General features: G+C 36.2%; 1 protein-coding gene across 1 annotated transcript in view; it reads right to left on the bottom strand.

The window, feature by feature from the left end:
* The window catches only part of pdyn (prodynorphin), a 61541-nt gene that overhangs the window by 7882 nt on the left and 40290 nt on the right, over window positions 1-13369 (bottom strand). The gene's annotated exons all lie outside the window — the stretch shown is intronic.

Here is a 13369-nt window from a genome sequence, read left to right as displayed (position 1 = left end):
ACTCATTTGAAGTTCTTTAAAGTTAAGTAAGAACTAGACCATTTAAAACTTTTTACTTAAGCTACTGTAGTTAGTAATTTATTTTAAGGTTGAGTTAGAGTGTAATTAAACATTTAAGTACTGAGTAATAATAACGTACTTACTATGGGGTTAGGATTAGGGTTTGATTTAGGTTAGTTGCATGTTATTACTACACTAACTACATATAACATGTAACAAGGATATGTTTCTAAATATATAACAATTAGATTATTTATTTGTCACAAAAACAATTAGGTTAAACATACATTTACCCTAAATACAACTAATAAAACATGCTTCCTGCACATGGTTACTCTATTTACTGTGACTGCATGCAAACTTTTCCTACTGTCCTTCTCACACGATTAGGCCATAATGAGTTTTAAAAGTCGATGACGTAAAGACAGCGAGGGAGAAACATTTATCTAATTTAGATTGAATTGCACCTGAACTTTTCCCTGCATGTGATGTGAACGTAACCATAGCAGCAGAGACAATTGTGTTGTTGCCATAAATAATTACTGTGGGAGTTGCAACTTTTAACTTCTCATTACATCCCATAACCCCCGACTCATCCTCAAGAACTGACAGGACTGGAGAAGCATTAACAGGTGAAACGAGAAGACGCATACATGCGAGTAATTTCACAGCTTTGGTCACTGGAAAGATGGCATTGTGTGATGTACTGCATTAGGTAAATGTAATGTCCTTTAAGAGCTCAGAGATGTGTTGACAATGTTTGCAGTGATTCATTTTGATAAAAATACATCTCAGAGAAGAACTTGAAACATATAAAAGCTGTTGAAAAGACCTAATACCTTGTTAATCAATCGTGCTCTGCTTTTGAACACGCAAATAAATGGAGCTATTTTAGTCCTATTCATACTTCATGTCCTAATGTGCGTAATATGCTTTATTTTTGTGCACCAAATACAACAGAAATGTGGTGAAGTGCTTATACCATATAACCCCAATACATATATGCAAGAAATATTGTTAAGACCAGTGTACCTGAGACAAAATGAGTCTTTTTAATCAAAATAACTTTCCCTCCCTCTTGTCTCAGCTTGAGGGCGGGGCAACCTGTCACTCACATGAGACTGACCAATAGCAAACCACAACCATCCAATCAATTCCACAAGCCCCATCCTACATTTGTTCTTGTTCGAGAAGCAGTTTCACTTGGATATATACGTCACAATAGGGAAGAAAAGACTGTTTCTATTTCATTCCTTTCCATATGAACAGCGACAACAACATTAGAGATGCAAAGAAAGCTCGATATATGCAAAATAAAACATGCAGTCATTAACAAAGCTCATTCCAATACATTAATAGAAAGGTTTGGGTGTGCAATGAGGTAAAATGACATCTTTGACGCAAAGAACTCCTGATAAACGTGCTAACAGCTTTATCGGCTTGTCCTTTAGTCCTTAAACTTATCCTTCAGTGAGCGCGCCCATGCAGTAACATTGAAAAAATCATAAATATAAAGAAGTATGACGTGTTTCTGTGTGAGCGAGAGTCTGAATAGCTCTTATTTTCACACTTGGAATTAGCCTCAGTAGAAAATGACCTTGGTCTCCAAAGATACGGCAGAAAAAAAAAAAAATCAAGCGTGTTAGTGACTAAGACGGATTGACTTCCGAGTCATCTAATCAGAACTTGAAACAGAGATTCAAAGCCTCTGCTTCTGACTGATCTGCTTGGTCTCACTAAATATCATTCAGCGCTGGAGAAAATACTCAGCTATATATTACACTGGAAAAAGATATTTGCTGCTTATTCAATACTTAATTAAGATGAGCCTAAGCAACTCAATTGTTGAACATTTTATCACAACGTTTGTAAAATATGTACCCTCTGGGTTAAAAACAACCCAAACTGGGTTGGGTTAAATGTTTGCCCAACATGCTGGACAGTTTTATTTAAAGCTGCAGTCCGTAATTTTGCCTCTTTGTCGCCATCTCTGTTTGAAACCTGCAATTGCAGTTGTTCGCGGAATTATTATCTGTACGACTCCTAAGCGTGGATGAATCTAATGTTTGCAGTCAATCACTACACCTGTGTGGATACTGTACTTTGGAATCACAGATTGTACTCTTGGAAGTATGACCAAAATAAGAATTTTCATCGGAAAATGAAACAAGTAAGTAACATGTCTGCCACTTTTGTTCTGACCAACTGAGGAAAAAAAGCATTAGAGTAAATCGTGCTGCCAATGGTGATTAAATCTAACGATCGATCACGTCAAATTGTGTAAATTATTATTGTTGTTATACTTTCTCAAATTGTTAATGTTAACAACATCAGCATTGCGTGACTATGTGTATTTAATGTGTATTAGCGGTACCTATAGATCTAATCACTTTAAAATTAATTTGTCATACCATACAATCTGCCATCAAAATGATAAGTTTAATTATTGCAGAAAAGGCTATAAATGATCCGTCTCTCATGCATACCATACAGCCTACTAGCTGGGACTCGTTCTTTATGTTTACAGAAGTGACGTAATGACGCAGAGACGAACGGCGACATGCTCAAATTTCCTGCGGAAACCCACCAGTACCACCCGAATTATAAAACATTATTACAAGCTTACCGTTGTGAATCGGGCTAAGGTAAGGAGATCGTTTTCAACACTGGCTGGTAATGTACATGCTGAAAAATTGATTTTGGATCATTTTTAACCCTTAAATGCATACCTCGGGTCTTTAGTGACCCGGGACGTCATTCACTACGCTCCTCCTCGTTCATTTTTTAAAGTTAGACATCAACCTTCTTGGTATTCCTCAATCAATTCATTATAAAGAATATAACAAGAAAAAAATCATAAAATTATAAAAGAATGCCTATTTTTGTATTCATTTTTTGTAAAAATTGTATAGGGTCGCAAAAGACACAAGGTGTGTATGAGTGTACGTATATTTTTTTCTGCACAACAATAATTGAATCTTAGATGACGGAATAAGTGCAATTCACCTTTATTCCACAAGGTGGCAATGTCTGATACACAGTGATGAAGTGACGACTCATTTAGACAGAAAACGAAATAAGAAAAACATGAAATGGCTCAGCGATTTACTGCAGAGCAAGTACTGAACGCAATCAAATATGACTGTAACTGTTACTGGATGGATCCGGTGAAGCTGTTAGCGATCGAAATATTGATTTTGAAGATGTTGAAAATTATATAGTTCTGAGAATTTGTTTGAGATCGCGAATGGACTCATATTCGTGACCTCAAACATAAAACTAGCCCATTATTTGCTGAATTTACTGGGAAATGAGCTCTGACGAGGACAGAGATGATGGCATAAAACATCTGCTCAAACGGAGCCCTTTCAAGCTCCAAAAGGTAACAAAATACGATTTATTCTTCTGTAATTGTTACTCTAATATCAGAGGAGTTTTATATTATAGCGACAAGTAGAGATCCTTCCGTGTTAGATATAGATCTGGGTCGATAAAGACCCGAATATGTAAGAATGATTGGCGAAACAGTCATGCATTTAAGGGTTAACCCAAAAAAAGTTACGGACTGCAGCTTTAACTCAACTGTTGTTTAAAAATGACTATATGGCTGGCTTAAAATGAACCCAAAATATGTTGGAAATTAAAAACCAGACACATAATTCCTAGAGGCAACAATAGTAATCAAAAGGTGAACATTTATTCATAAGCAATTCAATAAATGTTTATTGTTCAATTTTTATTCAATTAAATGTTCATTTATACATATTGATAAATGGTAATTTCCAACATATTTGGCTTCATTTTAATCAAGCAATTTTTAAGCAATAGTTGAGTTAAATAAAAACTACCCAGCAGGTTGAGCAAACATTTAACCCAACCACTGGGTTAAAACAACCCAATTGCTGGATTAGTCCATTTTCAACTAAACTTTTTTTTGTAACCCAGAATTTTTTAGAGTGTATGTGTAGAAACATCGATAAACAGCAGCATTTTGCTTAATATTTCACTAAAAATAAGAAGAGGTAAAATCATGGGGATGAATCTGTGAATCTTTTATTTTTTTGTGCATAATGTGAGACCAGTAACCACAATTTTTACCACTGTTGTTTACCAGTCGTCCTTGACAAAGGATGCATTAATTAATTTCAGCCTTTTTTGGTGCTTAGGAAATCTTGGTGATTTGCCTAAATCCTTTTTAATGTTATTCAGATAGTCACTGAGTTCCATTTGGACGTTCTTTCAGGTTTTAAAGATTACAAAGGCACATGATTTGCACGGATAAATAATTTAATAAATACAAGGATTGTCCATTTTGATTTCATAGCTACTCTTTTCTGTTAAAATTGCTGAGAAATAATTCAGATCAGAGTCTGCTGCTTCTCCTCCTGTAGTCCTGATTTGAGATCAGTTTCTGAGATCCCCATTGACATGATGCTACGCATAGCGGTTCTGATCTCAGAACAGGGTTTATAATGGGCAGAGCTCTGTGTGTCTCGTGAGCAGCATGAAGCCCTTGTACGCGCGTGGAGGCTAAAAGCTTTCCGGCATTTCCGGATGGTTGACAAAAGCCTTCCGCTCCGACGCAGCAGGACTGTGTGCCTGTGGTTCAAGGAGAACACGACAGGGACAATGACTAGCACACATCTATTGGTTCCTGAGAATTGGAAATGAAATTACCCAGGTGTAAAGCCAAACCTATAAGGCTTTGAAACAGGAATGCAGTCAAAGATGCTGATTGAATCTGCTATATGATTGTGTTCTGCATCATCACCTTTGATTAACATTGACTGTGATCCCCTCTAGTATTGCTTTTAATGTGATGACTAATGGCAAGACAAATGCATAAATGTAAAGAAAATGATCCCAAGCTGTAAATTACTGCAGAGGAATAGTTCATGAAAAAACACTTTTTGTGTGTGGAACATCAAAGATGAAAATCTGTTTATCCAAAGACATTTTGTCTAAAGACAATTAAGATAAAACATCAAAAAATCAAAATAAAACAAGGTTTATTAAATAACTCAAAATAATGTAATCCAACAAACAAGCAAACTCATGAAACAGTGTGCAAGCACAAACAATACCGGACAATGAGTGAGAGTAAGTGAGGAACTTAAATACACAATGGTGATGAACTAATAACAAACAGGTGTGATAATGAGTGAAACTAACGAATGACAGGAAACTAGAACAAAGTTGGGTGGCACTCACTCATACAAATTCGTACATATTTTACGAGTCACCAAATTTATATGAATTTGTACGAATGAGCTAAATCGTATGAGTTCTTACAAGTGAGGTGGACAATCCAACCCTCTCCATTGACTTTGTATTGTGTGAAGCTGCCTCCTTGTTATTTCTTACTTCTAACAAAAGAAAGAACAATGCCTAAAAGCTGATGTGTGACAGGGTGTCCAGCATACAAGCTAAAAAAAAACCAGAACTAAGTTTTTATAAGCTACCAAACCGTAAAAGCCAGCCTTTAAGGAGACAAAAGTGGATACAGGCAATAAGACGTGAAGCATCGGCAGGAAGAATGGGTAAATTGAAGGTAAATTTTAGTTTCTCAGTATATCTCCTCCTCTCAGGTTCACATTGGGTGGTTAAAAAAATGAATGTTGCCGATTACATACTACGTACTAGTAATATGACACGTTGCGCTCTGTCTCAATTGACTATATCCACTTTTGTGTCCTTAAACACTTGTTTTTTGGTTGTTTTTTTTTTTGGTCGACAGCTTATAAAAACTTAGTTCTAGGTTTTTTTTAGCTTGTTTGCTGTACACCGTGTCACATTGTTCTGTTTTTTTGTTATAAGTCAGAAATGACAAGGAGGCAGCTTCACGCAATACAAAGTCAATGGAGAGGGTTGGATTGTTTTTCCCCCTGGTGGGCGTGGTTTTCAGATTATGACGCATGTCGCTCTGTCTCTATTGCTTTTCCGATTCATTTTCCTTGTTTACATATAGGGCTGTCACAAAGACAAACGAGTATGACATCTCAAGAATTTTATTTTTCTGTCAGGCATTAAGGACACTTTATGTGTGTTATAAAAAATCCTGCAGGAACGTGCCTTTTAAATAAACGCTAGAGCATCTACGTTGGCCTGTAAAAAGATGCTTTCTGTTTCTTGCAAAAAGAGCTGTGCAACCTTGCACATATACTCAGTAATTGTTTTTTTCCAACTAGAAAGAGCAGCTCTGGATATAGACACTTTTGTGGTGTGAAAAAAAGATTTGACGTCATTCATAAAAATATCTTGAATGCTGGATGAAATCGTCAGCACTTTTCTTTCTGCACGGGTTATCATCACACCTCTGGAAGCTCTTGTTCGTCTCAGACTCACAAAGTGCTGTTCTGTGTTCAGGCAGAAGGGGGCGCCAGGCACCAGTCACCGTCACTCAGAGGGGGGACAGATGTTCTGCTTCCCAAGACAATACACTCAAGACCAGCCAGATAATCATATAAATATGTAAATTAGCTTGGAATTTCATCTGGAATTTTATTAACAGCCTATTAGTGTTATAATTGCTTTTATTAATACACAGAATTTTTATGTTTTGAAACTATATGGAGGAGTTACATCCCTGACTTGTTAGTATTTTTGTATTTTTTAACACTTTCCACCGCCTCTTTCTCTTTTCATCCACTTCTAGTGTTGTTCAGAACCAAGAGGTCTATAAACAATAAAGTGGTGCAAATAGACACTCCTAATAAAAACAAAACATATAGCGTTACAATAAAAATGGTTAATCTAAAATAAATAAATAATAACCTACATTTCGTGCAATATTATAAAAATGCATATTTCTTTATTTCCTCTTTCTTAAGGAGAAAACTTTAAGTATGTGAGTCTCTAATGAAGGAGAAATGAGTGATTGGTTGCAGAAGCAAGATTATAATTATTTTAATGTATTTCAGAATGTGATTAATGAGAGAGTGATTTGTTGTTTAAAAAGGGAGAACATTTGTGGAGGTTATTATATTTTTCTCTCTTCTCTCTTTTGAATCCAATGGGCTAGAGCTTGAAGAAGAAGAGCTGCCTCTTTATTAGTGTTTGCTTGAAAATGCCTGCTCTCCTCAAGCCTCATCTCAAAGGTTTTGCATCTGTTAGTCTCACACTCACACATTCTTCACTACAAGAGTCTCTTCTACTATAAAGATTTATTTTAACACCCAAACAACATTACGTCATACACTCATGAGCCTGTCCACCTCCGGCTGAGGGTGATGTATTACTAATCATTTATATCTCCCTCATTTTGTTCACTACTATTTAGTAGCAGTTATATTCAACTCTTATGTTGTGTTTTCTTTGGTTCCTGTGCTTAGTTCCTGTTCCTGTTTGTTTCTATGGTCACTCATTGGTTAATTGATTATGTTCACCTGTGTCTTGTTTGGTTCCTCATTTAGCCATGTATTTAAGCCCTCAGGGTACGTTTACACGACAGTGATGTACTAAAAATAGAAAAGTGTGGCGACCAGGGCGGGCGAGAGACGTGAGGGAATGGCCTTGAGTCTCTCACGGAGGAGCTCCGGAAGCATAAAAGGAGGAGCGACGACAGTGAAGGACGAGAGAGGACCAGGCCTGGACTTTATTTTATGTTTTATTATGTTCATGTGGCCGGCAGTTGTCCGTGAGGAACTGCCGGCATTACTTTCGTTTTGTTTATTTTGAATTAAAGTCATGTTGAATGTTCGCCGGTTCCCGCCTCTGTCTTCCCATACATACGAACTGTGTTACAAAAGTTTTTCCTTTGCATTTTTCACCTACAATGTTTCAAAGCAATCCCATTTCACATGGATCTGCGGAAACGACAAAAATGCTGTATTCTGCTGTCAGGCCAGTAGATGGCGATGTCACTTCGTAAAGAAACATTACGTGCCTGTTGACTGAACCAAGCGTGCCACGCGAGTCCTGAAAAGTGAAGCCAAGTGTGAAGCCAAAAGTGAAGTGTCTCGATCGGCCCCCGTGGCTGGATGCAGTATAGGTCATAAACCCCGCCCTCTCCACGAAATGTAATGGGATGCGAGACAAACTAAGTAATCAATTTACACTTTAAAAATTGTTTTCCAAAGATGGTTAATGTCATTTTAGGCAGTTTTTATCACGCTGATGTTAGTTCAAGTGTTCGTTCTTTAAATAAGTTTGGTTTTAGCTAGTTATTTGATGCTATAAAAATGAGGGTGAGACGTCATGATTGACAGCTGAGATTGACAGCGCCAACGGATCTTTGCGAGGTGATTGGAGCTTTAACTTTAAATTCTACATTTCCAGAACTGTTTATTTCACACAACATAATGAGTTGTTCTGAGTGTGGGCGGGATCTTGATATCGCGGCTCCACTTCACGCTCACTACTGCGCAGACTCGGGCTCCAAATTAACTATGCGCAGACTCGAGACTCAAGATGTCATCGCCATATTGACACACTGGCGGCTTCAGTTACTACAATGGAAGAGAGTGAAGGTGCGTTGTCCATATTTTTTTACAGTCTATGGACTGAACATGTAATACACATGCGCTAGATGTCACCGTTTTCACAAATTCACATTTTAGTAGTTTACGCGGAAACGATAACAGTATTGTTTCCAAAAACGTGCACTTTGAAACCTGTTTTCAAAAGTTTGTTTTCCTGTTTTCAGGCCTCCAAAATCCCGTTGTATAAAAAGTTTTAGTTGAAAATGGTGTTGTGTAACGTATTGTCTTTACGTTAGTGAAGCTGCTATGTTGATTCTTCTCTTTCCTGCACGTGACACTATTAAAATGTCATTCATTGTTGTGATTTACATAACTGCATAAATACAAATGTTTAGCTGAGCAAACACCAAAAAAGGTAAATAAAAAGAAATAAGCTATCATTAAAGGGTTATCACACCCAAAATGAAAATTCTGTCATTAATGACTCACCCTCATGTCATTCCACACCCGTAAGACCTTCGTTCATCTTCGGAACACAAATTAAGATATTTTTGATGAAATCCGAGAGGTTTTTTTATCCTCTATTGAAAGCAATGAAATTACCACATTCAGTGTCCAGAAAAGTAGTAAAAACATAATTAAAAAAGTTGACGTGACTACAGTGGTTCAACCTTAATGTTATGAAGCGACGAGAATACTGTGCGCAAAAACAAAACAAAAATAACGACTTTGTTCAACATATTGGTCTCTCCCCTGTCATTCTGCTAAGCTATTTACATTGCAGAGCCTCAGTGTTTACGTCCGAATGCCTTGTAACTTTAGCGCTTCAAATAACGATTGTATCAATAACATCATTTCGCCATTAGGTGGCGACAAGTGACTGTTAAAAAATGTTTGTCATTGAATCATTTATCAAGAGATTCATTCGAAAATGCTGATTCATCCAGTAATTAAACAAGTGAAGTATTTATGAGTGAGTTATCGAATCATTCATTCAATTTTTTTCAAATAACATTTTAAATAGACTGCAGCAATTAACATTTTGTCAGAACTTCTAATAAATGAAATGTTGTTTTGTTTAGTTGTCTGTTCAGAATCGTGATCTCTGTTTGAAACAAAAAAAAAATGTGATTCAATTTATCCAGAATCGTGCAGCTCTAGTTTCCACTAATTAATATAAGATCCTGCTTTTTACCTCTCTGCAGATGATAAACACAAGCATGTTATTGTGAAGCTGTTTATGTGCTTTTTCATTTATCTTTGTTGAAAAAAAAAAATGCTGGCCTTCAAGTTGCCGTGGCAACGCAAGTGACATGATGCAGGGTGTAAGAGAGTGACATACAAAGAGGAGAAAGAGATTATGTGAAAGACAGGCATATGTGAGTCATAAAATACTGTGACCCTGAAACTTGAGCAACAAAATCTGCCTTCAGTTAGAAAGAACGAATATGGAAGGTCAAGAGAATTATGAATGTTGCAGCCGAAATGACCTAAAAACAGTCGTTCTGCGGCAAATCGCAATGGCTAGTTAGTGAGTCACACACTATTGCCCGAGAAATGTAATCAAATTGCTGAAGTGCCTGAAGAATAATAGAAGAGTGATGAGAAGCACACCAGTGTGATTTCTAAACGTGAGGAGGTGTCTTGCAGAATTTAATGATGTGAAACCATCTTCATGCTTCTTCTAGTCACGTCTCAAAGAGCCGTTTTAGCCTGGAACTATCACTGGCTTTGAGTGGGCTGCAATTAAAGCTGTAAAGTCTTGAGCTCGGCCCCCGTGCTCTCGCCAATTCAAAGTTGTTGAAAGGCATTATGTTCTTTCTGAAGGTTTCGTGTCCATTCTCCAGGATTGTGCCTTGGAGTCTGATGGAGATATCAATGGAATTGATGCAAAAGATGGTGCTGTTTGACATTTCACACCAAATTAAAGAGAAAAAGAAGCCACTGATGTGGATATACTCTAAAAAATAGCTGTAAAAAATGAAACAAATTTGCATAGTAAAATACCTTTTCCATTGAAACAGTAATATACCGTAAAAACAATGCATTTTGGGTAATATTTGTTGTTTTAAGAAACAATTGTTGGTTTAAAGGAACACTCCACTTTTTTTGAAAACAGACTCCCCTAGAGTTAAACAGTTGAGTTTTACTGTTTTCGAATCCATTCAGCCGATCTCCAGGTCTGGCGTTACCACTTTTAGCATAGCTTAGCACAGTTCATTGAATCTGATTAGACCGTTAGCATCGTAATAATCGAGGAACTTTGCTGCCGTACCATGGGTGCAGCAGGCACAATGATATTACGCAGCACCTGTGACCCCCTGCTTGCACAGGGAGCGTGCCTTGCAGCCATGGAGACATTTGTGAGAGACGCTGCGTAATATCATTGCACCTGCTGCACCCATGGTACGGCAGCAAAGTTCCTTGATTATTACGCTGGAATGAGAGTATAGTTCCAAGCCATTTCAGCCAAGAAAATCGCAACTTTTCATTTTCCATCAGTCTTAGTACACTACAGAAGAGTCAAGTTTTAAATAGGAAAAATATCGAATGTCCTTGGTCATTTTTGAGCGAGATGCTAACGGTCTAATCAGATTCAATGAACTATGCTAAGCTATGCTAAAAGTGGTACCGCCAGACCTGGAGATCGGCTGAATGGATTCGAAAATGGTAAAACTCAACTGTTTAACTCTAGGGGAGTTGGAAAATGAGCCTATTGTCAAAAAAAATGAGTTACCTGTTTGCCTTAAATTTTGTGTTCCTTGAAATTAAAAAAATTGAGTTAACACAATGAAGGTGATTGGTTTAATCAACAGAAACTCTAAATATTATGTTATCTGGACCACATTAATTATTACAGTTGATTTGACAAAAGAAAAAATGCTGTGATAACAAATCATGAAAATAATTTTTCACAGTGTAAGCCTATAGGTTACTTTCTCGAAAACCAGACGTACAGACGTAATATACTGTACAAACAATGCATTCTGGGTAATATTTGTCAAAATAACAAATAAAATTACCCAGAATGCATTGTTTCTATGGTATATTACTGTTTCAGTGGAAAACAGTATTTTATGGAGAAATATGTGAATTTGTTTAATTTTTTTACAGCTATTTTTTTTTTTTTTTTTTTGAGTGATGAATGACTCAAAATCATATTTCAGGCTTTCTTAAACTAATCTACCACTCATAGGACACCCATTTGGCACCATCACACTTTACATACATATATATATATATATATATATATATATATATAATAAAAATATACACTGTAAACCCGAATAAGTTGGAAAACTCAAGTTTTCTGATTTCCTCAAAATTTTTAAGAAATTCAAAGTTTAAGTTAGCAGAACTGGCAGGTTGTTATTTTGTGCTCATACATTTTAATTGTTCTTAACTTGAAATGTTTGAGTACTAATTCATACATTTAACTTAAAATTTTCATGTAACCTCTGTGTGAACATTTTTATTAGTCTAAACTAAGCTAGCTACAACAAGTTAATTAAAAAAAATTCTAACTTGCTAATCTGCTAACATGTTAACAATAGCATGGTATAGCACTTGCTAAATGAGGGCAGAAATATAAAGCATTTAACACAAACAAAGCCACATGCACCGCTGGTCAACATGATGATAACTCTCCAAAAACCCATTAACGGAAACTCTTAAATTAGCATAACAAAACATTAATCACAACTAAATCTCCCACTTTAATCTTGCACACACACAAAAAACATATTACACATAATTTTAGCATTTACCTTCCCTTTCGAGTGTCATGGGCAAAGCATGTTGGGAAATAGAAACCCCAGCCATTTTTAGTTAAACTTAAGTTCTTCTAAATTAAAAGAATAAGTTAAACTCGAGACAATGAAACAGTTCAGTTCACTTAAAATATATCAGTTCTGTGAACTTGAAAGAAAAAGAAAGTGCTAAATACTCATAAAAGTTCATTTGACTCAACTAATTTGTTTAATTTAAGTTTGACCAATTAATTATTTTGAGCATTAGGGTTTGTGATGGCCAAAAACATCATGAAGTTGCTGCGATTTACATTTGAGACAAGAAAAAATAAAACCCAGGTTTTTGTAGTGCTTTAGAAAAGCTACAAAATAAATAAAATAAATCCATATCATTATATATAATATTATATATTTTAATGCATAATATATAATATATATTGCATAAAAATAATATTTTTTAGAATATTTTTTTTTTTTTTGTATTTATAGTTTGTTATTATCTCCTGTGGGAATGTGGCAATAAAATTAAATAAACTGGAAAATAATTAATTAATTACTATACAAGGTGATGTAGCTGCCTTGCGTGGGAAATATGCAATTAGTTGATTACTGCATATACATGTACCAAGGATGAAAAGGAAAAATAAGCTATAGTTGAATAAATCAATGAGTATGGGCAGATATGATGATGAATCTGCACATCATCACTGGTCAAGAGAAACGTGTAGCCTATCACAAAAACAGAGGACAAAAACAAAGCAATTCTGGCACAAAGAAACACATATATGACCACAGCTCTTCGATGATGGAGGGAACATGTGCTGGAACATGCTGTACCGCACGTGCCCTCCTCCCCCGTCCCTTCACGTGTAATTCGCATGTTGCAGGCGAAAGACCACCGCACATCAACTCCCACGGTCCCACCCCACCGAAAAATAGCCGTGAGACGCTGTAACTGCATATGAGCAACATATTTTCAGATGATGTTTGATGAATTTCAATCTCACTCTCATCAATATCAAATTCAGCGCAATTATGCCAATTTAATTTAGGCTATCCACCCCTGTGAAGAAATGGGATCTCCCTACTTTGCATATTACAGTATGGCGCTGGGAGTCGTTTAACCACATGAATATACATTAATTGAATATATATGAATATATAATAACTCAGATATTATAAATTAGTGGACAACCTCGC

The sequence above is a fragment of the Megalobrama amblycephala genome, linkage group LG24 (assembly GCF_018812025.1).
Source record: "Megalobrama amblycephala isolate DHTTF-2021 linkage group LG24, ASM1881202v1, whole genome shotgun sequence".
Lineage (NCBI taxonomy): Eukaryota > Metazoa > Chordata > Actinopteri > Cypriniformes > Xenocyprididae > Megalobrama > Megalobrama amblycephala.
The sequence above is the reverse complement of the archived record's forward strand: the minus strand, read 5'-3'. Positions and strand labels throughout refer to the sequence as shown.